General features: G+C 40.8%; 1 protein-coding gene across 3 annotated transcripts in view; it reads left to right on the plus strand.

Annotated features, from left to right (window-relative positions):
* Positions 1-9,317: 9,317 nt before the first annotated feature.
* The window catches only part of RCBTB1 (RCC1 and BTB domain containing protein 1), a 156,960-nt gene continuing 139,996 nt past the window's right edge, over positions 9,318-26,281 (plus strand). The window contains exon 1 of one of the 3 annotated variants that reach the window (XM_030200461.1): positions 9,318-9,337. The gene's annotated coding sequence lies outside the window, so the exon portion shown is untranslated. Of the gene's footprint in view, positions 9,338-9,732; positions 9,831-26,281 lie in introns of those variants that run through there. The other 2 variants (XM_030200460.1, XM_030200462.1) reach the window with 2 other exon arrangements.

The following is a 26,281-nucleotide window of genomic DNA, read 5'->3' on the forward strand; positions in this document are numbered from 1 at the left end:
TCTTTTTCGATTATAAGCTGGATACTCTCTCACACACACTCTCTCTCACACATACAGTGTATCTATGTAAAACACTCTCTCACACTCACTTTGTCTCACATACGCACTCGCACACACTCTCATTCAAACACACACACACACTCTCATTCTCACACACACACCCGCACCCAGACTCACTCTCTGTCACACACACACACACTCGCACATTCACTCTCTCTCTCTCTCTCTCTCTCACAGTCACTCTCACACACACTCTCTCAAACATACACACTCCCAGGAAAACCTTGCTAGCGCCCGTTTCATTTCTGTCAGAAACGGGCCTTATTTACTAGTTCTTTACATATAATGCCACACCTCCACCCTTTTTTCCTACCCTGTCCTTCCTGAATAGATTATAGCCAGGTATAACTATATCCCAGTCATGGTTCTCCGTGAACCACATCTCTTTGACTGCCACTAAATCCAAGCTGGCTTCTGCCATTGCAGCCTCTAGATCTAGAAATTTGTTTCCCGTACTATGGGCATTGGCATACAAGGCTCTCTAGATGTTACTCTTTTTTCTGCTTTCTATAAGGGTATTTGATGTCTTACTTTCCTGAGGGTTATTAATGACTTTGGGGCTTTTCTCTTCCATCCCCAGCAAATGTAGTTTAAAGTCCTCTTTAGTATTTTAGTCAGTCTGATCATATTCAGCGCTTAACCACATAAGTGACACTGCATATGGATAGGACTGACTTTTGTGCAGTCTGACTTGACCACTAAACTTAGGTGGTTAAGTGCTAAGTGCTGACTCTGTCCATGAACTACCCACAAAGTTGCTGGCTTTGAGTTTAGCTGTCTGTGGTGACATTCAGCAGCACTAACCAGTTAAATGCCATTGAATATCAGTGAATAGTTATAAGCAAATGGTTTAACCAGCCGGTAGGCATTTCTGGCTGATTAAATCATTTTAACTATTGACCCTAAAGTGTTTATTTTATGTTTGATGTGTTTTTTAAAATAATAATTATTATGGCTATTTTTATTGTGTTATTTTATGATTGATTAATTTATTCTGGGTTTTTAAAAAATTATGATCCAATTTGTATGTTCCGTGGAGTGAAAGCGCAGAATCTAAATTTTAAATTATATTAAATTTACAGTTGTAAAAATTAATTTCCACATTAGTTTTCCTTAGGAATGTCTCACACAATTGAGCATGGCAAGTACAATGAGGTTCCTGACCCTCCCAAGGTTTCTCCTTCTTACTGGGCAATAATTTTCTTTGTTTACTTGTGACATCAGTAAGCAGGCAGAGGTTTCTTTCTCATTCCAGGGTCTCCAATTTCTCATCTTGCGCAGTCAATGTCCCATCCTTGCCTCAGTCATCTCAGAGAAATAGGAGCACACTTGGGCTCATCACAGAAGATCTCCACACCACCTCCTAATTGGAGACTCCTTTGAGACTTCTCTGTCTTGTCCATGAGCTCTCTTCTAGGAGCACAGGAATGTACTTTTGGCAGCCACTTTCCTTCCCCTCCACTCTCCAGAATGAAGATGGCTTCATTCTCCTTCATAGCCTTGTGATGCTGCCATCTACTGACACCACTAAAGCATTTCATCTCTCATACTTAAATTCTCTGCATAGTCCCAAATAAGAATAACACATATTTTATCCCTAAGGGGCCCTTTTACAAAGGCGTGCTGAAAAATGGCCTGCGGTAGTGTAGACACGTGTTTTGGGCACACACAGAATTATTTTTCAGCGCACCTGTAAAAATTGCTTTTTTTAAAAATGTTTGCCAAAAATGGACGTGTGGCAAAATGAAAATTGCCACGCGTCCATTTTGGGTCTGAGACCTTACCACCAGCCATTAACCTAGCGGTAAGATCTCAAGTGGTAACCAGGCAGTAATGGTCTACACACGTAAAATGCCGATTACTGCCTAATTACTGCCCACGCGCCAGAAAATACAAATATTATCTGGTACGCGTTGCAGACACGTGTCAAAAATGAAATTACTGCAAGGGCCATATGGTAGCTGGGTGGTAACTCAAAATTGATGCATGTTGGGTGTGCATAGGTGCCTACACAGCTTAGTAAAAGGGCTCCTAAATTTGGGGAAAAAATCCAATACTTTCAATACTACATTTATTTATGTATTTGTTGCATTTCTACCCTACATTTTCCCACCTATTTGCAGGCTTAATGTGGCTTACATAGTACCGTGAGGCAGGGGCATATCTGCGTGGGGCCTCAGGGGCCTGGGCCCCCGCAGATTTCGCCCTGGACCCCCCTACCGCTGCCAACCCTCCCCCTCCGTTGCTCGCCTACCTTCGCTGGCGGGGGACCCCCAACCCCCGCCAGCCAAGCCGAGGTCCTTTCATTTTTCCACCGAAGCTGGCGCCGACGAAAGTTTCTTTTGAGTCTGACGTCGCTGCACGTTGTACGTGCAGTGACGTCAGACTCAAAAGAAACTTTCGTCGGCGCCAGCTTTGGTGGAAAAATGAAAGGACCTCGGCTTGGCTGGCGGGGGTTCGGGGTCCCCCGCCAGCTGACGGAATTCTTTAAAGGCAGCCGGCAGGGGCAGGAGGACGCGGACCTCGGCTGGCGGGGGTTGGGGTCCCCCGCCAGCGAAGGTAGGCGAGCAACGGAGGGGGAGGGTTGGCAATGGCAGCGGCTGGGAGGAGGGGGATCGGCAATGGCGGCGGCGGCGGGGGGGGGGCTATAATGTGCCCCCTCACTCTGGCCCTGGCCCCCCCTACTGCCGCAGTTCAGATACGCCCCTGCCGTGAGGCATTACCACCTCTGGTGATGAAACAAATACAGAGTAATGTTAAAGAGAATGAGATATATGCGTTACAGACACATTAGAGGAACGAGAGAGGATGGGTTATATAATGTTTGTTGCAGTTTTGGTTTCGTTGTGTTGCTGAATTCAGGCACTTAAGTTGGGTTGGTAGGGTATGCCTTTTCGAACGGATCGGTCTTTAGTGATTTCCGGAAGTTGAGATGGTCGTGCATTGTCTTTATGGCTTTTGGTAATGCGTTCCATAGTTGCGTGCTTATATAGGAGAAGCTAGATCCGAGTTAAGACTCAGGGGTTAGTAATGAATATATTTTACCACAAGTTATTTTTTATTTTATTTGTTACATTTGTATCCCACTTTTTCCCACTTATTAGTAGGCTCAAAGCGGCTTACATAGTTCCGGAGAGGTGGTTAAAGACTCAGGTGTGAACAAATACAGTATAGGGGTACTATTACAGTGACAAGTACAGTAAAGAAGTATCGGTAAATAGGTTGGGGTGATTCAAACAAAATGTTAGGGTGTGATCATGCATCGGGGTTGAAAACTGTCCGTTTCCTGATTAAAATGCCATATTTCATTATTTGGTGTCAGATACTGTAGGGTATGCCTTCTTGAACAGGTGAGTTTTTAGTTTTTTTCAGAATTCTAGATGATTATTCGTAGATTTCAGGCATTTTGGTAGAGAATTCCAATGCTGCGTGCGTATGTAAGAGAAACTTGCCGCGTATGTTGATTTATACTCCAGACTTTTACAACTTGGGAAGTGAAGAGTTAAGTACGTTCTGGCTGATTCAATTGTGTTTCTAATTGGTAAGTCGATTAGTTCAGACTTATAGCTCGGAGCTAGACCATGTATTATTCTGTGAACAAAAGTACAAATCTTGAATGCGATACGTTCCTTGATTGGTAGCCAGTGTAGTTTTTCCCAGAGGGGTTTTGCGCTTTCAAATTTACATTTTCCATAGATAAGCCTGGCTGCCGTATTCTGAGCAGTCTGTAGTTTCCTTAGGATTTGTTCCCTGCAACCCGCATATATTCCATTGCAGTAATCGACATGTGTTAATACCATTGTTTGAATCATGTTGCGAAAAGTTTCCCTTGGGAAGAATTGTTTTACCTGTTTGACTTTCCACATTGTGTGGAACATTTTCTTTGTAATGGCGTTGGCTTGGTTCTTTAGCGTAAGGTTGTTGTCAATACAGGGTCCCATTTTATAACTCGATTTGTGGTAAAATAACTCGACTTAACAGTAGCCCACACTGATAACTTACCCTCGAGTCTTAACAGTTAGGACACATATACCCTTCAGACAAGGACACCACTGCATTCCAATCACAATTAACACTCCCTCTACACTTAACCTTCCACTCAGCCATCACAGGCATAGGAGCCAGCTTCGTGGGTGAGTGCTTGAACAAATTATTTGAATGTGTCCAGGAAGGGATAATTTGCATTAGGTTTAGCACTCCCAATCATTTTGAAAAGTTGACTCCTATGATCACAGGGATATCTCATCTCTTTTGCTCATTTCGTCTTCCATTCCATTGTAGTGACATCCCCTCCTGTTCTTCCTCTAACACAGATACAAGGAAATCTCTTCAGAACATTTTTCCTTCCTCTTTCCTATACTACACAGGGACATCTCAGCACACCTATCCATCCTTTCCTCTATAAACAGGGGCATCAACTCAGAGCACTCATCCTTCCTCAATTCCCATTCTCAGATGTAGCAATCAGTTTTTTAATATCAAATTTTAAGGTGCTCAGAGTTTGTTGCCGAACTTGTTTCTACTATGTTGTGCTTGTTAACAAACCTCTGCACAACAAGTCATGGCAGAGTCACGGGTGATGTTGTGGTTAATTTGAGAAATATTTCTCTCACATTTTGTGAGATCATGTAACTTCCTCTGTGTAACAATGTGATACATCATTAAGTAATAAATTCAGAGCCCTCAACAACCCCTCTTTGAGAGCCTTATTTTCCAACCTCTTTCTCACTGTCTTCCTCCTAAAATATCCTTTATGTCAACGCAGTTGAATATGGGACAGTAAAACACCTCCTTCCTTGTCTCACTTAGGGCTAATTCAGTAAATGGTGCCCAGATTCGGTACTGAAAAAAATGAGTGCTAACCCCAGGATTCTATATATCGTACTGAGATTTCTGCACAGAAATCAAAGTGTATTCCATAACAATGCACATAACTTAGGGGTCCTTTTACTAAGGTGCGCTGAAAAATGGGCTGCACTAGCGTAGACGTGTTTTGGGTGTGCACAGATCCATTTTTCAGCGCACCTGTAAGAAAGGCCTTTTAAAATTTTTTGCCGAAAATGGACATGTGGCAAAATAAAAGTTGGCGTACATCCATTTTGGGTTTTGAGACCTTACCACCACCCATTGACTTAGCGGTAAGGTCTCATGCGGTAACCGTGTGGTAATTGGCTACACGCATAGAATGAAGATTACCGCCCAGTTTCCACCACGCGCAGGAAAATAAAAATTATTTGCCGGTGTGCATAGCAGGCATGTATAAAAAAAAAATTACCACCCAGGCCACGCAGTAGCTGGGCGGTAACTCCAAATTGACGTGCGTGGGATGCATGTATGTGCCTACACGGCTTAGTAAAAGGGCCCCTTAATCAGTTAACAAGCTAATCAGTGCTGATAATTGGATGTTAACAAGCAATTATCAGCACTAATTGGTATTAATTAGAATTTACACGCACTGCTGTCTAAGCGTATTCTGTAACATGGTGCGCATACATTCTAAGTCATATAGTTGAAAAGTGGGCATGGTTATGGGCATGGAATGGGCTGGTAATGGGTGTTTTTAAAATCTATGCATGTTGTTATAGAATGCGCCTGTTCCGCGCCTAATTTAGGCATCAGGATTTACATCAGGTTTTAGTTGGTGTAACTGACCGTGACTAAGTTTAGTTTTGTTGACCTGTGCTCAGTGTAATCTATATATCACATGGAAATTTAAACTAATTCTATCAAATGTAGGCGTACTTTAGAGACAATGCCTAGGTGTGTTTTTTTTCCTTGCAGAATTTTCAGGCGCCATATACAGAATCTAGCCCTAAGCGCTGTTCTATAAATGGTGCTCTGACTTGGGTACTATTTACTGAATTTATAGAATAGCATTTATAGAATAGAACTTAGTGCTGGGATCTGCTTGCAATTTTGGGTGTGAGAATTTATACCAACTAAAACCTGGTGTAAATATTTGCGCCTACATTAGGTGTGGATCTACATGTATTCTATAACACTGCGTTCAAACTGTAGGAACACCCTGACCCACCCATGTCCCTCCCGTGGCCACACCCTCTTTTCAGATCCAAGCGGATGTTAATGTTTGAAAAAGAGGCTTTATCTTTTTTTATTAAGACATTTGTGTGTTCTGTTCAGGCTACAAGTTCTCAGCATCCAATGAACTGGAAGAAATTATCGAGGGGCATTTTCGAAAAAAACGCCTATGTTTGGATTTGGACGTCTTTGTAAAATGTCAAAATCCAGGGGCAGGGAAACCGTATTTTTGAAAAAAGACGGACACCCATCTTTCGTTTTGAAAATACCAAGAACGCCCTTGAATTTGGACGTCCCTGGACATGGGCGTCTTTGACTTTCGGCAATTTTCGAAACCAAAGATGTCCATGTCAAAAACGTCCAAATGCAAGCCATTTGGACGTGGGAGGAGCCAGAAGTGGTAGAGCGCAAATTTTCAAAACCAGATAGGGACCAAGTTCAGAGAAGAGAAGGAAATCGATGTGGTCTTAAAAGCTCAGGTAATATAGCATCTCTGGGTAATTTTCAGTTTGGTCACACAAAAGGGATCATTGCCTGCAAAAGAGCTAATTTTCTGCAGGAAACATGTGGTTGTTAGAACTCAGTGCTACAGTACAGAGTAACAAGCATGAATCCCTGAAAACCAAAGACAGCCTGGAAAAGAGAGTATTATCATTCAAAGGGCAATTTTAATACTGCCTGTATGATTGCAAAGTCTAAGGGTAATTTTTGCCTGCGGACTTTGAATCAGTTTTCAGAGTGAAAGTATGAGCATCATAGTTAAATCTTGAACAATCCTTTTTTTTAATTGATTTTCACCCAGTGGTTTCCCCGTTTTTTTTTTTTTTGTTTTTTTTTTTTTGGGGGGGGGGTTCAGCTTATTTGGAACTGACCTCTTCTAGACTACAGTACCTTGAACCTTTATTCACATTTTTAGCCTCTGTCCCTTCTGCCCTATTACAACTGCAGTTGCCCTCAGGCAATGTCCAAAACTAGAATTTGGTAAATAGGCACTGTAAATCTGGTCTAGAGCTATCAAGCATGTATAGTTTACCAAGGGAATTGTTGTGATCATTTTTTAATTTTTACATATGTGATCTATGATCAGATAGTGTGGTGGTGGGCCTTGGTTGGAACTCATTTACTATGAAGATAAAAATCCTTCTGTTTCATGCATGTAGACCCTCTTTCTGGCTTCCAAAGAAATGTCAACATACTCAAACAGTCTGGTTCCTTCTGGTCTGAGTTGTATTTACAAGAGAAAATTGGTTCAGCAGGTTTGCACTTTCACAAAAGTTAAATTTAAACATCTGCTTAACTTTATTCTACTGCTATAAAATATATTGGGCCCAATATTCAGAAAAGGCTAAGCTCCTAAATTTGAACTCCTAAGTTAGCCTCCTAAATTTGTTCTCTATTATCAGTCAAATTTAGGAGCATATCTGTTGAAAATTCATCCTTTGGGCAACTTTTGAAAGCTAATCAAGAAATGTATTAAGTTATGTCCAATAAAAAAGGTATCATCTTATTTTCTGTTCCATGTTTTATTTTGTTTTATTTCTAATGATGATTACCTTTAAAAGTGGACTAACATGGCTACCACACCTCTCTATCCTAATTTATGAATTTAAAAGTTATTGCTCATAAATTTAGGCCTGCCATTCATTTGCCTAGATTTATGAGTCTAATTTATGAGCCTAGTACTGAAAATCAGTGCAAAACTCTTAACTTATTTTTCCTGCCCTAAATCTTCCCCTGTTGTCGCCTACTTTTTACGCTTCTGAATTTAAGAGTTTAGTGACATTTGCACTCAGCTCTAGTAAATTTTCAAAAAGGCCAGTTTAGGAGCATAACTCTCAAAGTTAGGAGCTTCAATCCTTTGAATATTGGGCCTATTCAGGACCTGCCGCTATTAGGCATGACTAGGCAGTTGCCTGGGGTGTGGCTTCTACGGTTGCAGGCAGCAGTAGTCAAAGCAAAACAATAGTTTCTGACAGCTTCACTAACTCCCAACAACACATTGTTTTATCTGCAGGGAGATTGGGTATGAATATACATACAAAGCAAAGATTAGTATTTAAAAGTGCAATGCCCAATTATGTATTAAACATAGGATTGTTGTGGGAAGGATGGTATTGGAATGACCATGATTGTTAAGCTTAATTATCAAAACCTCAGTGGGAGTCGTTAAAGCTCTCAATAAAGGAGGGGTAAAGGATCATGGATTTGATATACTCCTTAGTATAAGCTAAAAAAAAAAGCAGTTTGCTTTTATTATATGTGGGTACTTTTACTCTTTTTATCCCTAATGTAAGGGTCTCTTTTACCAAACCATGCTAGCAATTTCCGCATGGCAATGCCAACGAAGTGAATGGGCTTTGGCAGCATTGCTGTGCCGGGAATCATTAGCATGGTTTGGTAAAAAAAAAAAAAGCCCTAAGCTTTTTGTACCTGGGGCAATGGAGGATTAAGTGACTTTGCTCAGGGTTATAAGGAGCCACAGTGGGAATCAAACCTAGTATCTCAGGTCATCAGCCCACTGTGCTAACTATTAAGCAGTGCTGGGTAAAATCATTTTGACAAAGATTTTAAATAAAAAATCAATAAGTACAAAATGAAATTGAAATCAAAATCAGTAAGCCAGTTGTGATTTCAAATCAATATCAGTCAACAAATGATTTTAAATCAAAAAATGTCTTTCAAAACATAATGAATAAATTGTTCTAAAGCTTGTTTTACTTCAATAATAGCAGTTTTTCAAATGTGTGGTCTGTTTGTCTGTTGCAATGTAGACTTTCTATTATTATTATTAACATTTGTATAGCGCTACCAGACGCACGCAGCGCTGAACATCCAACATAGAGACAGTCCCTGCTCAAAAGAGCTTACAATCTAAAAATAAGACAGACAGCCAGACAAGACAATTAAGGACAAGGGAAGTACTGGGTGAGAAAGAACAAGGGGAGGGCAAATTGAGTAGTGGCTAGGAGCCAAAAGCAGTGGTGAAAAGGTGGATTTTCTATCTGCCCAGCCACACTGAAAAGTCATTCCACTGGAGCTGATGAAGAGTGTGTTGTACTGACTCTAATGAAGAGTTTCTTTACAGCAGGAAATTAATTCAAACTGTCAGCTGAAGAACTTTGATAATCAAGGTAGTTCATAGCTTGGAGTTTAAAAGTAACAGAACAGGTTGGAGTTCCACTGGTCTCTTCTGCTGCTGGCTTGTTGTAACCATAGTAATTATTGTGCAGTCTTTCCGGTGAGTTGAATAGCAGACAGGCTGTCTGAACTGTTAGCTCTCAGAACAGTGTCAACAAACAACTGGGTGAACTCTTTTTTTTTTTCTGGAGGAATCCACTTCACTTTGGCATTCCACTTTTCCGAACTACAACTACCACAGTGCACTAAGAATGCAAGCAATAGGAATGATCCAACATTCCCCCATGAATGTGGGGAAGCGAGGGCAGGGGCAGAAATGGCTGCAGGTGAATTGCTCTCTTCTCCGCACTTTTTAGTCCTGTCAGGCAGTTGCGTGCGTTTCCTACTTTCCCTCGCCAGAGGGGGCACGCGAACCTCGGCTGGTCGCGCCGGACGTCGGACTCCTCTTTCCCTCCCTCTCCCGCCGGAGGACGGAAGTGACGTCATCTGGTGCCGGGTAAGACAAGAAAGACCCCCTCCCCCTCTGGCGTGGGAGCTCTGCTTCTTTAGTCGCAGTGGCGGGTGTCTGTGGAGAGGTGGAGGCTTCGGGACGGGTAGGAAGGTGTTTGTTTCTGGACGCCAAGTGCTTTAAGCCCGGGGATGAGAAGAGCTGTTCGGGGCTGGCTTTGTGCACATGGTAGTGCTGCTCCCGAGGTTCTCTGTGTCAGTCACAGCTCTGCGAGGGGGAGAGGAGGGTCTGCATGGGAGCTTGCTGTAGGGATGCTGTTGAGCTGCGTTCACAACCCCTCCTACACCCCCGGGTCTCTTCCTTCACCCCGCAGTGACACCTAGAGGCTGTCTCGGCAATGCGTGCAGGGAGAGGGCTTCTCTGCAACTGTTTCGAGGGAAGGTCGTAAGCTTTGGTCACGGTGTGCATGAGGTAACTGCATACATTACTTAACCTGTGTATTTATGCAGTTAATCTCATTCACTGAGAATAGCCACCGGAACGGATTTGGGAAGCTCTGGTCGAGCCACAGATTAGATACGCGTGTTTTATGGAGGAGGGATTCGTGCAATAGCAAGCATAGCAGCTAACTTTTCAGAACGATTGGGGGGGGGGGGGGGGGTGCTAACAAAATGGAAATCACCCTTCCCTGGACACAGTCAACGAGTTTGCTCAGTTTGAGGGGGGGGGGGGGGGGCTTGAGCACCCACAGAGTTGATTCCTATGATAGCAAGTACTGTAGTTATGACCGAAGGCTTATGATGCTGTAGTACCCGGAACGGTTGGTACTGATTAGAGGGGAAATATTTTAGCCATAGGAAAATCCCTTTTATAGCTTGATGTTTTCCCATGAATTTTTCTCATTAATAACATGAAGATGTTTTTAATTAGGGGCGTTTGAAAGAGCATTGTTAGACGCAGCCCTGTTCAGTAGGGGGTTCAGTATAAATGCTGTTTCTTAGAGGCAAAGATGCTGTGCTCTCTTATTCACACCCAAAACTGGTTTAGGTGAGCAGGGCTGGAGGACAGGAAGAACTGTCTCACCTACTTTACGTGCATGTTCATATTCAAGTAGTAGCACTGCAGATTACATAGTAATATAGTAACATAGTAGATGACGACTATTTTTCTTTACCTTTCACAACTTCCCCATGTTTTTCGGGGTTTTTTTTTTGTTTCTAATCATGATTTTTATTGTATACTTTTAAAAAGTGAATTAATAGGTGTGTATCTTTTTACAATTGCACTTTAAAATAACTTTTTACTAGTTTTCTATGTATAGTCTTGATTATCCAATGTAAATGGGACCGACCCATTGGATAAATGAAAAGTCAGATAATATGGAAAACACCGCATAAACAAAGGCATAGAGTTCCTAATTTTCAAAAATTGTACAAAAAGGTTTTAAATAGAAATAAATGTGATGGCATCACCGGGGGGGGGGGGGGGGATTTCCTGTTGGGTTAGTGAAGGTCGTATAATCGAGTCTGTACTGTTGGTGACATTTCTGGTTGGGATTCTGGTGAGGATTGGTACAGTAATGCCCTTGCCCCATTTACTGAAAACTGTAAAGGTATTGTGACAGAAGAACTTTTTTTGCTTGGAGGGACCAAACAAGCTAGTCTCCAGCCTGCCCTCATTTTTTTGTTGCTAATGCTGTACAAAATATTGATGGCTGTCCACCATTTCGCTGCTTATGAATGTCTGTGACAATCATAAGGAACGTTCAAAAACTTCAATTAAGTGGGTTTTTCCCATTCAATATCTATACGGGAGAAAAAAAACTTAGTAATGTTAGCTCTTAATGTCTATTTTACTGGTCATGCTGCTTTATAGGGATAGATGAATAGTGCAGACAAGTGGACTTGATGTTCAGAGACCTTAGAACACTTTGGAGAATTTTCTTTATTACGTGGTGCACCTTTTTTCCAATAACTACATATTGGTTGTGGCTAGAAAAGGATTAACTGACAACTGATACCTTTTATTGGTTCAGCTGGATAACTTTAAAAGTCCTTCTCATAGGCCACATTCAAAGTACAGCTTGCCATACTGCATTATCCTTAAACATATATAGACTTTTTTTCTTATAGAAAAGTACACACATACAGATGGAATACCTGGATGCACATCTTGATATGTAGCCAGCATATGTTATACCTTATACACTGTACTAAAGAACATTCTGAAGCTTATAAGTAGTAAGTTTGGGAGATTGAGCGCACCATGATTTACAGGTGAAGTTCATACCTGTCATATTACTTACAAAGCAAACGCATTTGGGGACATGATACAGTGAAAGATGTTTGGGTTTGCAAAAGTTTGAAATCTGGGTATAGTAGTACTAAGAGTAAGGGCTTCAGCCAGTAAACAGATTTTGCAGATTATTGAAGGTTAGTGAACTGACCTTTATGAAAACCTTTGATAGTAGCAATGAAAAGTAGTCTATAGACTAGTGTTGTTGTTTCTCCTGGAAGTCTGAGGAAATCATATGATTTTGGAAAATTCCCACTTTTCCAGAAACATTGTGGTGTATGTTCATATCTGTTTTTGATTCTTTTTTTTTTTTTTATTCACAAACCTAGTGTTTTGACATTTCTTTTATTAGGTGTCCAAATAAGTCTTAAAAATCTTACAATTTTGACTAAAAACATAGTTTTGAGAAATTTGATGTGCTTGCAAGCTTTGCAGAAACCCATGAATTGTTGCCACAGTCAGTTGTGGTTAGTACTAGCTTCTGATATCACAGAGTTTAATTAGAATTTCTTCAAAAAGGCAGTAAATAAATCCTAATAATAAAAACTGATTTCTTGTGTGGATTGGACAACTGGTGCTGATCATCTTTGTGACAGACAGCTGACTAGGCTACACAGCTTTACATTGCTGCTGTTCACTTTAAGGATCTATTTATAGCTGAAATTGTAAGCTGTTATTGAGCAGTACACAACTGCACAATAACTTACAATGAACTGTCAGAATGAAGGCTTTCTGACGAGACACAGGGTCTCTTTAAAATGTGTAGATATAAATATCATGAAAAGAAATTATCACTAAAACTGCTTAAATTATTGTAGCTGGTGGAAACAGCACTAATAAAGGCTATATTTTGTGCTCTTTTTTATTTTTCTACACTGTTCTATACAATATAGTAATGCATGGCCAAATTTCAGTGAGGATATCCTTTTTACTGATGGAGTTCATATTAACTGTTGCTGTAATCTGCCTTGGGAAGCTTGGAGGCATATTTTCAAAGCACTTAGACTTGCAAAGTTCCATAGTATCCTATGGAACTTTGTAAGTCTAAGTGCTTTGAAAATGAGCCCCTTGGTGTTTTAAAGACTGAAAATAAAACTAAACTCTCATTGGGGCCTCATCTCTTTTGTGCAAATGGATTATTCTGTTTTGAGCATGTTTCAGGGACAAGTGGTTTTCAGAAGTCAAAATAATAAAAATAAATATTTTCTTTCATGCAGATCTCTCATTTGCTTAAACATAACTAAATGGGCTCTAAGCCCCTTATGCAGTCCTTTGGTTTTCTTATGTTTTGTCCTTGTGATAAATTATACTGTGCTAAAACCTGTCCCTCCACCGTAGTAATGCCGCCATCCCCCTCCCACATACTACAACCCCTGTCTCACACACTACAGTCCAACCTTGAAGGGTCCGCCCGCCCTGGTGGTGTACTCGCCTCTGCGGCGGCAGGAAAAAATCCCACCTTTTCCTGCCCACCACTGCTACTCTGTCTCCGCTTTGCCTTCTGTGCTGCGGTCGGCACCGCCGCTGTGTTTTCAAAATGGCTGCAGAGACTTCGGCTGCAGTCTTGGCAGCCATTTTTAAAATACGGTGGCGCCGCCTGCGGCACAGAAGAGCAAAGCAGGGACAGAGTAGTGGCAGAGGCCACTACTCCACCAGGGCAGCCTTCAAGGATCAAGGTAGGTGTTGAGAGGGCTGTAGTGTGCGGTGGCCAGTGGAGCGTAGCGCATAGGTAAGCATGACAGTTTCTGGCGCCCCTTGAATGTTGGTGCCTCCTGCCATGCATACCTTGCTTACCGTGTTTTGCCCTGACTGTTGTTGCCATCTAATCACCACTAAGCTTGTTTGGTTCCATGCCTTCTATAAGATTCCTTTGTGTTTATCCCACACATTTTTGAATTCTGTTGCCATTTTCATCTCCACCACCGCCTGTGGGTGGACATTCCAGTATCTACCACCCTCTCTGTGAAAAAGTTCTTCATGATATATTCCTGAGTTCCCCCCACCGGTAACCTCAATTCATGTCCTCTAATTCTACCACCTTGTCTATTGAGGAGTGCCTTGTTCAAGCATGCAGCTCTTTCCCCCTCTCCACTTCTCCCCCCTCCACTTTTCCCTTTCTGTCCTGAGCCTGTGTAGAGAGGAAGAGTAGCAGAAAAAACAACGGGGGCTACCTTGGAGGTCTCCAGGGGCCGCCATTGGCCCCAGGCCTTGCATTGAAGAACACTGCTCTAGACAGTCCTCCTCTTAAATGTAAAGGTAAACTTTATTTTGTTCACTTTTTTGACTAACAGATTTTTTTTGCTGGTTTATTCTTCCTGCTCATTTGGAATTGCTATTGGGCTAAGACACTAGGGCCTTTATTGCAGCTGCCTGGGGTCTTTCCTCTTATTTTATTTTTTTTATTCCCCTCCTAGTTCAGCTCAGGTATCATACAGAAACTTTATAGCTAGGCAAGACTTCAGCACAGTCTCTTCTTGGCTGACAAGTGTACTTTCTGCTTTCTCCCAGAGTAATTTGCCCTTGATAAGGGGCATGGGAAATCTCATTTTACGTATTCCGATTCCTCATTCCCTCAAGTAATGCTTTCCCTCATTTGCCTTTTTTTTTCAGAAAATGTTCTATGTATCATTGTTTCATCCTCTAGCTCTGACAAATTTTAACACTAAAGAAAATTTTTGCTTACAAACGTCCTGTCCAGTGTCCAAGTCACTTAAACAATTTTGTGTTATCCTTGTATCTCAAAATGCCAGGACTGAAAGCAGTTTTTGATTTTGTTGTGAGTACGAACTGAGGATGGAGACCAGAACTGTAAAGGTGTACTTTATTCTAGGATTACATGAGTGGCATTGCTATCTAATACTGTACAGGGGCAAGCTAAAGTCACAGAGTTACTGTTTCCTAAGTGAGGCATACTCCTGAATACACATCATTCTGGCTGGTACTGTCCCTGAGCTCTGCAGTAGGATGTCGGGGGGGGGGGGGGGGGCAGTGGTGTCCCCATGCTGTAAAGTGGGGCTGGCCCTGGTTCAGTCTTCTGATCACGGCACAGGATGCTCTTTCAACTGAACTCTTTCCGTGGCCGTCTCCTTCCCTCATATCTGTCTGCTGCATGTATCAATGCAGTGCTTACAAACCACTCTAGGAAGAAACAGTGCTACAGCATAAATCCATAACGGTGGGAGTGAATAAAATGAGTTAGCATAGTTGCATAGAAACACAGTGCTTTAGAACTGACAGTGCCCTGATGAAAAGAATGAATATAGTGGATTTGTATTAGTTCCCAAATGAGTTCGTCTATCTATTGTGCTAGTTCATGGGTGGTTTGGAAGATCAAATGGTCTCTAGGGACTGGGCACCCTGCATGTTAATTAATTGTCCTTCTTCCAGCATTCTCAACTTTTTCTCTGTTCTAAGACCTGATGACATGTTTTACTACTGATTCCCATTTTGTACACCTGCCGTAGCCAGTTCTTTAGTTGATGATAAGAGGTGGGGGAATAGTAAGATCAGGTGTGATGCATGCTGGGGCTGGCAGCCTACTATTCTTTGCATACTTCCCCTGCTAGGTGCAAACTCAGACACCCTGGAATTATAACTTAGCTTTTTATTATGTGCAGGTGGTAGGTCAGGAATCAAAAGGATGAGGTGCAGCTGTTAGCCATCAGAGAACAATTAGATGCACAGGGGCAGCATGGACTCCACCTACTCAGCTCTGGAGGAATTGCTGAAGGGCTATAAACACAGCCCCCCAAATCACATTTTCTGGAACATTCTCTTGGGACTTCCTCAAAAATGTCCCTGACAATAAAAATACGCTATTAGACTCTTTACATTCAGGGGGTACAAGCTGATATAGCTAATCAGAAACCACACAAACAGCATAGGTGCATAAGTTGAGATATGTTTTTTCCATGAGAGAGAAACATGGATATGTTTATTTTATTTGATATACCACATATTCTTCAAAAAAACATAGTTACAAAGATGATAAAGGGGAAAGTATTACAATCAAAATACAATATAATAAAGAACTAATTATAACACAATACAATGATGCTACAGGCACATTAGGATAAAATAAATACAATGCAATTATCAATATCACACAAAGCAAATTTAAAAATTAGAATTTAAATCTAATTTAAAAATAAAAATCATAATAGAAAGGGATTCCAAGAGGAGGGAAAACATATTGCTGAAATGCAACCCATGTCATTAGTAAACTGCTTTTAGAGGAGAGAGGAAAAATAATCAATGTATTCTTTGTCTATAAGTTGTTTCAAAAGAGAACTCTTCAGGAAGCCTTAAGCTTAAGAAAATAGTTCTCTGTTCTAATATACAATGGAAGTGCATTCCACACTGTAAGTGCCATAACTGAAAAAGATGTATGAGAAGTATAAAAACAGACATTTGTTTGTGAAAGAATAACCAATAGATTCTGTTGCAAGGATGTAAGTATTCTGGCAGGAATCCATAAATTAGAAAGGAAACTAGAGGCATATTTTCAAAGCACTTAGCCTTCCAAAGTTCCATAGGTTTCTATGGAACTTTGGAAGGCTAAGTGCTTTGAAAATATGCCTCTAGGTGTACAAATGACCTTGCTGTACTGTAATCAATATTTTATAAGTTATTGGGATCCATTGTTCAGCCATAAGCAAAGGAATGACATGAACAGATTTGTGATACAATAGTTCAATAGCCAAGTTCTGAATTAGCTGTAATCTTCTGAGCTGTAGGACCAGGTGATTCTGGTGTAGAGAATTTCAGTACTCCCAAGCTTGCTAATAACTAGGGAGAGAAGTAAAATGCATAAACTTTAAAATAAAGTGCAAATAGAATGAATCTATTTTAAAGTGAAAAAAACATTTCTTGACCAACTGTGGTTAGAGGTGGACCAGAGTTTCAGTTTTAGCACCAAAACCAGTCCAAAATCTGTGTTCAGCCTCATTTCAGCCAAAAATGTTGTTGCATTTTCAGCTGAAACTGAAACTCTGTGCTGTGTCCCTCCCTGAACAGGAAGAGCCAGCCGTCCCTTCCTCCCTGGGCCTACCTTAAACCCTGGTAGTCGAGTGACCCAACCGAGAAAGGAATTATTCCCATGTGCTCCCACCCTTGCCATCTTCACTGTCAGAATGGCCGACCAGTCTGCTGCTGAAGGTTTCAGGAGTCAGTTTGGGATTGGAGCTGGGGATCATGCCTGTCCCAGTTAGGCCACTAGACCACCAAGATTTAAGTGCTTTTCCTGTAAATGCCATAAAGTCAGATTTAGAATGATGAAGTTTAAGACCATTTTCTAAGCGTGCAGCTATTTGATAAAGTTTAGAAGAAATTACAGTAATAGTTTCAGTAGATCTTTCTACTGGATAAATCAATTGTATATCATCTACATAGGTGAAAAGTGAAGCCAAGAGCCTGAATAAGAAGTGTCAAGGGAACAAGATAGATATTAAAACGCATAGGCCCCAAAACAGAACCCTGAGGTGTACCAGTTGCAAGTGTGTTCAACTCAAAGTGATTGAGACCAAGGAACATGAAATATGAGAAGAATGAAACCAAGAGTTTGACTACATCAGATACCCAGTTCTGAAAGATGAAGTAAATCATCTTTAAGTCAAGAGAAATAAGGAAAGCATAATTACTTGCATCAAGAAATAGATGAATACGAACTAAAAGGCCTAGCATAGTATGTTCAGTTGAATGATGAATCCTAAAAGCTGTCTTTTGGGGATGGATTGCTTTAGTCTTATCAAGATAATCAGATAGCTGAACAACAACAAACTTCTCACAAAGTGCAGCAAGGAAAAGTAAATTAGAAATAGAATGATAATTTGATGGTGAAGAAATATCAGCTATTCTATCTTTTAAGTCTTGGAAAATTATAGCCTGCTTCCAGGTTACTGGAACCTTCCCTGAAGATACTGTTAACTAGCATTGAGTGAATGAGAGGAAACGGCAACCACAGTCTGCTTTATGAATTTTGGTGGAGCAAAGTCAGCAGGTGATAAAAATGAGGAAACTAGTTGACATTTTATGTTATTTATATCCCACTTGATCTTGTCATTCTTGGCGGGCAACAAAATTAAACGTATGTTATTAAAAATTACATAAAAATACATAACAGTTTACAAAAAACATATACACTAAAAGAGTAATAAAACGATTTGCTTTCAGTGTTCGTACCACCTAATTATTTGCAATATAAAAAAATCTTTATAGTATCTTCCATTCTAACTTGTCTCTCTTCACGCATAAATTGTACCATATGCTTGCTCAAACAAAAAGGTCTTCAGATCCTTTTTAAACAGATAAGCTTTCAATATATGTTCATTTTAAAGGCAAATCATTCCACATTTTTTGGACCTATCACTTTGCACATACAGTATTCTTCCAACCCAATCTCCTTAAATGGAGAGATTTCTAGTAAAGACTTGGTAGCAGATTGTAGAGATCTAGGGGGTTGATTTATATCCTCAAGCTTGCTGCAATGACTGCAGATAGTAAGTTGGTAACAACTTTAGAACTTTAAAAACACTGCTTTGCTCAAGATGTAGCCAATGTAAACTCTTGAGAATTGGTGAAACGTGTAACATGGACTACCAGATTAAAACTCTAGCTACTGTGTTTTACCACTTGTAAAGCTGTCAGTAGATTTGTAGAAATCTCTATTAAAGTCCATTACAGAAATCAAGAGGGCATAATTATACTGTGTATTAACAATCTGAAATTAGCAAGGGTTAGTAAATCCATAAGATGCCTAATTTTCCTTAATTTACTAAAAATAGTGCAAGTTTTTTATATGTAGGATTTCTTTTAAAATGCTGAATCCAACCTTACTCCTAAATTGCAGGCTTCTGTTATAATTGGGATTTTAACATCATTCATCACAAATTCACAAGGAAAATCATCCACAGGATAACAAAATCTTCATCTAACATAATGAGTCTTAAATGATTTCCATTCATTCAATATTGAATAGAGCATAAACATAACAAACTTCCGAAATACATCTGAAGAATGATCTATTTGAATTTAAAACTGAATATTGTCAGTTAAGTAATCTATGTAATGGAAGTATAAAAATGTTAAATTTAGAAACAAACTCTGCCAAAGAATCATGAGTAATTGTGTAGAAGTAACCAGACTTCTAAGAAGTTTTTAAATAAGGTAGCGGTTAGATGAGTCTGGATATTGGTGTATTAAATTTGAATAATTTTTTTTTATTTTGTTTGTAGCAATGGAATGTGGTTAAAAGCACATTGGTGAAGAAAATATGATCTAGTGGAATCGGTTCAAAATTTACGCCAAATTTGCGCTGCATGCCAGAAGTTTTCTTAAGTAATCTCAAACCAGGGTGGTAATCATGGCTTAGATTTTTTTTTCTTTTTTTAATTGTGAAATAAAGCATGGTAAACAAAACCTATAGCTAATGCAAGATACATCTCAGTACAAATAAAACCTCTCTCTGCCCCCCCCACCAACTCCTCTCCCCCATCCACAGCATGATGAGGTCAATAGGGAAAAATCCATATCATTTCTTCAGGTCTATACAGAAGATGTAACTAGTCGTGGGGTATCAAGATCCATTCCCGATAGAAGTCTCCAAGTACCATAGTATGCCTAGCATTTGTGAAAGATAGTAATCTGGCCAGTTCTCAAAGCTGTTAATTTAGACATCTGGTAATAAAAAATGTCCATTTTAAAGAGAACCTTCACCACCAGAGGCAGCAAAGGGCTTTTCCAAGCCGTCGCCAGAACAATCTTGTCTGCCACCAAAAATGTGTAGCCAGTTTGTGTATTTCTGGCTTCACCCCCTGTGGCCGAAAATGAATCAAACAGTGTTCCGCTGCAGCTGGATAGTGGACTTTGATTGCGGAGCAACTCCGCCCAATAGCCCTGAATTTTGGGGTAGACCACCAAATGTGGTACATATCCTCCACGACTGGACAACTTCTTCAGCAATAGCCGGGGCCTTGACCATATATTTTTGCTAAAAGTTTTCCAAAGTAGAGAACACTTGTCGAACACTTTTTCCTTGTTGAGTGAAATCAACGTGGGTAAAGCATGTAACATTAACCTGGTGGATAAGGTGCAAGGCCCTCAGAATATTATCAAAGGTCTGTTCCGTGATAAAACCAGTCTGGTCCTCATGCACCAGAAAGGGCATAACACGCTGAAGGTGTCAAGACAAAATTTAATAAAAAGTTTATAGTCCAATCCAAGTAGTGATGTCGGCCTATAGGAACTACATAGATTAGGGTTCTTCCTGCTTTCAGCAGAACCGTGATAGCTGCAAGTCTCTACGATTAGGGCAGTTACCCCTGTAGCTCTAATTCATTGAAGACACAAACCAACAAAGGTGCCAAGATCTTACCATATCGCTTATAGAATTTAGAAGTAAAGCTTTCGGGCCCTGGCGCCTTACCATTAAGAAGATATTTTAGATCCCAGTGAACCTCATTGAGTGTGATGGGTTTAGATAAGTCCTCCGCCTGGAGGAGCAATAACATCGGTAGTTGAACCTGATCCAGATAATTAGATATCTCTGCTTCCGTAGGTGCCACTTCTGGTCTATATAAATTTTTGTAATAACTCGAGCAAGTGGCCCTAATATCCCTGGAGGCAAGATGCTGTACCCTGGCATCATCCGAAATTGTAAGTACATTGGTGCGGGTACTTTGATTTTTTTTTAAGTTTAAAGGCTAGTAACTGTGATGTTCTATTCCCAAACTCAAAGTGGGTCTGTTTAACACGTTGGAGATGCTCTGAAACCTCCATCAGCTGTAGCTCGTTAAGCTCTAGCCTCACCTGCTGAAGTCGCTCCATTAGCTGTATCGAGTGGGGATTTTGCAACACCTTGTGTTAGATGGGTCAGCTCTGTATGTAATTGGGTGATCTGGGCCCTAGTCTGGTGTCGTAAATACGCTTGTAGCGCTATCACTTTCCCGCACAGAACTGCCTTAAGACCCTCCCACAACGTCTCTGAGGTAACCTCTCCATTATCATTTATATTTATATACTCCAAGAGATCTTTCTCCAGTTGAGTGACATTAACAGGTTCAGCCAATAAAGCGTCATCAAAACGCCAACACCAGGTGTAACTGTGGAGCTGGAGCTAGATCCATCCTCAGAACCAGCGGAGCGTGAGCTTACCAGGTGTGGAGGTGGATCTGCACATTCTGAATATGGGACAGAAGGCGTGGGAACCCATACCAAAAGCTGATGCGGGAAAGAGTTATGTACTGGTGAATAATATGTATAGTACCGCCTCATGGGATTCTGGGAGCGCCAAAAATCAAGTAGCTGCCATTGACCCAAAATGCTATGTAGCTGAGCCTGACTGACGTGAATATGTCACTTCTACAGCAGTATTGTCTAGGTCCGGGTGCAAAGTAGGATTAAAATCCTCCCCCCCCCCCCCCCAAACCAGAATTCTCTCTATACTGCAGGAGAGGATCACTGATAGCATATCAAAAAAATCTCCCTGGTTCTCATTAGGCGCGTATACATTTAGCAGAGTGAATACTTCAGCACCCATCTGTAACACCAAGAGTGAATTTTTTTTTTTGGTAGTATGTGAATGACTATGATAAAGCTGGCCCTTCACGAGCAAAGGTTAAGATAGAATTCTAAGTTGCAAACTGTTCTGATAGAGGTAATGTAAAAAAAAAATACTTATCTGGAAATGGATCACAAATTTCTTACGGGTTATTTGTATCAGCTGACTTTAAATTGTGTGATTTAGTAGAAATAGAAGGAGGGGTAAAATACTGAGTGTCAAACTGAAATTAGATAATCTGTCCATGAAAATGGGTGTGGTGATGAAAAGATGCAGGATACTTTTAAAACAAATAGGAGGAAATATTTTTTCCCTCAGCGAATAGTTAAGCTCTGGAACTCTTTGCTGCAAGATGTGGTAACAGCAGTTAGCATATCTGGGTTTAAAAAAAGTTTGGACAAGTTCCTGGAGGAAAAGTCCATAGTTTGGTATTGAGACAGACATGGGGAAGCAGCTGCTTGCCCTAGGATTGGTAGCATGGAATGTTGCTTAATTGGGTTTCTGTCAGGACCTGGCTTGGCCACTGTTTGGAAACAGGATGCTGGGCTAGATGGACCATTGGTCTGACCCAGTATGGCTACTCTTATGTTCTTAGGATGACAAATGAGAAGGGACCAGAACTAAATCAAGGATGCGTCTAGCAACATGAGTTTAAGGATATTTTCAAATGTCACCTTCTTTAATCATCAAGAAATGATGAAAAATCTTGAGCTAAAGTATTAGATAAATAATCAAAATGAACATTAATATCATCTAACATTGCATCCAAAAGTGTAGTTTCAGAAAGCAAATTATAAAGAGGAAGTATAGATGATGGACCAGAATAAAAACAACATCAGAAAAGAAGGTATGGCAGAAGGTTGTGTTTCAAGAGTAGTCCCAATATGTTTGCAACAAGTTTAATTCAAATGATCTGCATAAATAGTAACATAATACCATAGTAAATGTCAGCAGATAAAGACCTGCAAGGTCCATTCAGTCTGTCCACCAAGGTGGCCAGAGTTGAATCTGGCACTGCACAGGTTCCACGTCATGATTTTACAAGACCCCCAGCTCTCTTGCTGAAAAGGAATAGTGGGCTGCATACCCTGATGGAAGAAGCATGTTATGTTTTTCCCAGGGAAAGAAAAACAGATATTTTGTGTAAGTCTGTTACTGAAAAGAGAATAGGGAAATGAAAGGGAAATGGGACTTGATATACCGCCTTTCTGAGGTTTTTTGCAACTACATTCAAAGCGGTTTACATATATTCAGGTACTTATTTTGTACCAGGGGCAATGGAGGGTTAAGTGACTTGCCCAGAGTCACATGGAGCTCCAGTGGAAATCACTCAGTTCCCCAGGATCAAAGTCCACTGCACTAACCACTAGGCTACTCATATTTGTCTTGCACAAGTCTAGAAAACCTCTCTTTCCAGGGCAGATATGAGGGAGGGGGAGAGAGGACGAATGTCATTCTAACTTAGCCTAGGCCCCTAGCCTGACCTTCATTAGAATAGTCATGATTTTTTTCCAGTCTGAATCAAAGGTGTAGGCTAGCTCTTTTCCCCAGCACTAGATTCAGTGCAAAGGAGGCAAAGTACAGTAATATAGCCTTGACTGTCTTCAATACACAGAATATCCAGCTGATTTCTATTTACATATCCCCTATGATAAACCAGAGTTCCTGTCAGAGGAGTGCTTCCATCTCAGTACAGACATGTAAACAGAATTCTCATGGCTAAGTCCATTTTCCAGCAGCAACAGGAAGGTTGTTTTGTTTATGATTTGGAAGGTTATGGGGTCGTTTTTTTCCCTTTGCCTCTGAGTTGTCGTCACCCCTGTCCTTCCTGCAAAGGCGTTCACCCTGCCACATTCTCCACTTTGCTTCTTTTCAGTGTGAGATACAAAGACTGAAACTAAAATGGAATCTGATGCAGGATGTCTTGCACTTCTTGACGTAGGAACTTGGGAGCAGAGGTTTTTGCACTGAGGAGTTGCTAGCAATATTTATTATTGCAGGGATTAGAGGTGCTTGCTGCTGCCTCATACTGTCAGAGCAGTACTGCCTCTTGACAACTGCCCCTCGCCCCCTGTTTTAGGGGACCTTTCCAGACTCCTGAGAAAATGAAAAAGCCGTGGGATAGGAGGCAGTGTTCTTTTGTGGATTAGGAACTGGTTAATGGATAGAAAAAAAAGACGATTAGGTTCAATGGCCATTTTTTTTTGTGGAGTGGCACAGAGATCTGTACTGGAATCAGTGCTATTTAAAATTTATAAATGATCTGGAAATTGGAATAAGTGAGGTGCCTTAAATTTGCAGATGACACGTGGACTGTGAAAAATTGCAGGAAGACCTTTGGAAAATGGAAAACTGGGTATCCGAATGGCAGATTAAATTTAATATGGACAAATGCAAAGTGATGCACACTGGAAGGAATAATCCAAATCATAGTTACTAGAGTCCACCTTAGGAGTCATCACCCAATACGCTGACAGTATGCTGAAATCTTCTGCCCAGTGTATGGTGGTAGCCAAAAAAAATGAACATAAGTGTTGCCATACTGGGACATAAAACATATTGTACTGTTTTGAGATCTTGCCAGGTACTTATGACCTGGATTGGCCTCTGTTGGAAATAGGATGCTGGATTTCATGGACCTTCAGTCTGTCCCAGTATGGCAATACTTATGTACTTATTTTCCCCAAGTCCATCTTAATAATGGCTTATGGACTTTTCTTTTATGAAGCTGTCCAAACCTTTTTTTTTTTTAACCCTTCTAAGCTAACTGCTTTTATTACATTCTCTGGCAATGAATTCCAGAGTTTAATTACACGTTGAGTGAAGAAATATATTTTCTCCAATTTAACATAGTAACATAGTAGATGGCAGAAAAAGACCTGCACGGTCCATCTAGTCTGCCCAACAAGATAAACTCATATGTGCTACTTCTTGTGTATACTTTACCTTGATTTGTATCTGCCATTTTCAGGACCCAGACCGTAGAAGTCTTGCCCAGAACTAGCCCCACCACCCAAACACCAGCCCCGCCTCCAAATCTCGGCTAAGCTTCTGAGGATCCATTCCTTCTGCACAGGATTCCTTTGTTTATCTCACGCATGCTTGAATTCCGCTACCGTTTTCATCTCCACCACCTTCCGCGGGAGGGCATTCCAAGTATCTACCACTCTCTCCGTGAAAAAATACTTCCTGACATTTTTCTTGAGTCTGCCCCCCTTCACTCTCGTATCATGTCCTCTCGTTCTACCGCCCTCCCATCTCCGGAAAAGGTTCATTTGCGGATTAATACCTTTCAAATATTTGAACGTCTGTATCATATCACCCCTGTTTCTCCTTTCCTCTAGGGTATACATGTTCAGGTTCGCAAGTCTCTCCTCATACGTCTTATAATGCAAATCCCATACCATTCTTGTAGCTTTTCTTTGCACCGCTTCCATTTTTTTTTTTACATCCTTAGCAAGGTACGGCCTCCAGAACGGAACACAATACTCCAGATGGGGCCTCACCAACGACTTATACAGGGGCATCAACACCTCTTTTTTTCTGCTGGTCACACCTCTCTCTATACAGCCTAGCAACCTTCTGGCTACGGCCACCAAGGCGGCCTTGTCACACTGTTTCGTCGCCTTCAGATCCTCAGATACTGAAGGATCTGAAGGTTTTAAATTTACTATTTTGTAGCTTCATTGCATGCCCCCTAGTCCTAGTATTTTTAGAAAGAGTAAACAAGCGATTCACTTCTACCTGTTTCATTCCACTCATTATTTTATAGACCTCTATCATATCTTCCCTCAGCCGTCTCTTTTCCAGGCTGAAGAGCCCTAGCCGCTTTAGTCTTTCTTTATAGGGAAGTTGTTCCATCCCCTTTATCATTTTCGTCACCCTTCTCTGTACCTTTTCTAATTCTACTATATCTTTTTTGAGATGTGGTGACCATAATTGCACACAGGATTCGAGGTATGGTCGCACCATGGACCGATACAAAGGTATTATAACGTCATTTTTGTTTTCCATTCCTTTCCTAATAATCCGTAACATTCTATTTGTATTTATTTATTTATTTCACTTATATATTCACAAGAGTAACTCTTGTTTCAGAAACATAGATCAATAATATTCCATAAACCTTGTTTAAAGAAGAAAGTGGTGGAGGAGTGGCCTAGTGGTTAGAGTGGTGGACTTTGGTCCTGGGGAACTGGGTTCGATTCCCGCTGCAAGCACAGGCAGTGCCTTGTGACTCTGGGCAAGTCACTTAACCCTCCATTGCCCCAGGTACAAATAAGTACCTAAGCCGCATTGAGCCTGCCATGAGTGGGAAAGCGCGGGGTACAAAAAAAAAAAAGATCACGCTAATAAGGAGGAGAATCCCCAGGCCAGGAGAAAACAAAAAGGAAAATTGGATACATAGAAACATAAGGCTTAACAGTTACTCCCCCCATTAATTACTAATAAAGTCCAAAGGTGACACTCAAGCAACCTTCTTCATATCTAGAAAATTCCTCAGTTGTTCTGGTGCAAAGAAGACACATCTAGTCCCTCCAAATTTAATAATGTATTTACATGGGTAAGCCAGTGGGAAAAGTGGCACCAAGATCTCTGGTCTCTTTTCTCATAACCAAAAATGTGTTTCCTTCTCTCTTGAGCAGATTTTGTTACATCAGGGTAAATCCTAATACCATACCATAAAATAGTTCTGTCGAATGTCTAAAATATAGTCTCAAAATAGCATTTAAATCTTGTTCAAA

The sequence above is a fragment of the Microcaecilia unicolor genome, chromosome 4, assembly GCF_901765095.1.
Source record: "Microcaecilia unicolor chromosome 4, aMicUni1.1, whole genome shotgun sequence".
NCBI lineage: Eukaryota > Metazoa > Chordata > Amphibia > Gymnophiona > Siphonopidae > Microcaecilia > Microcaecilia unicolor.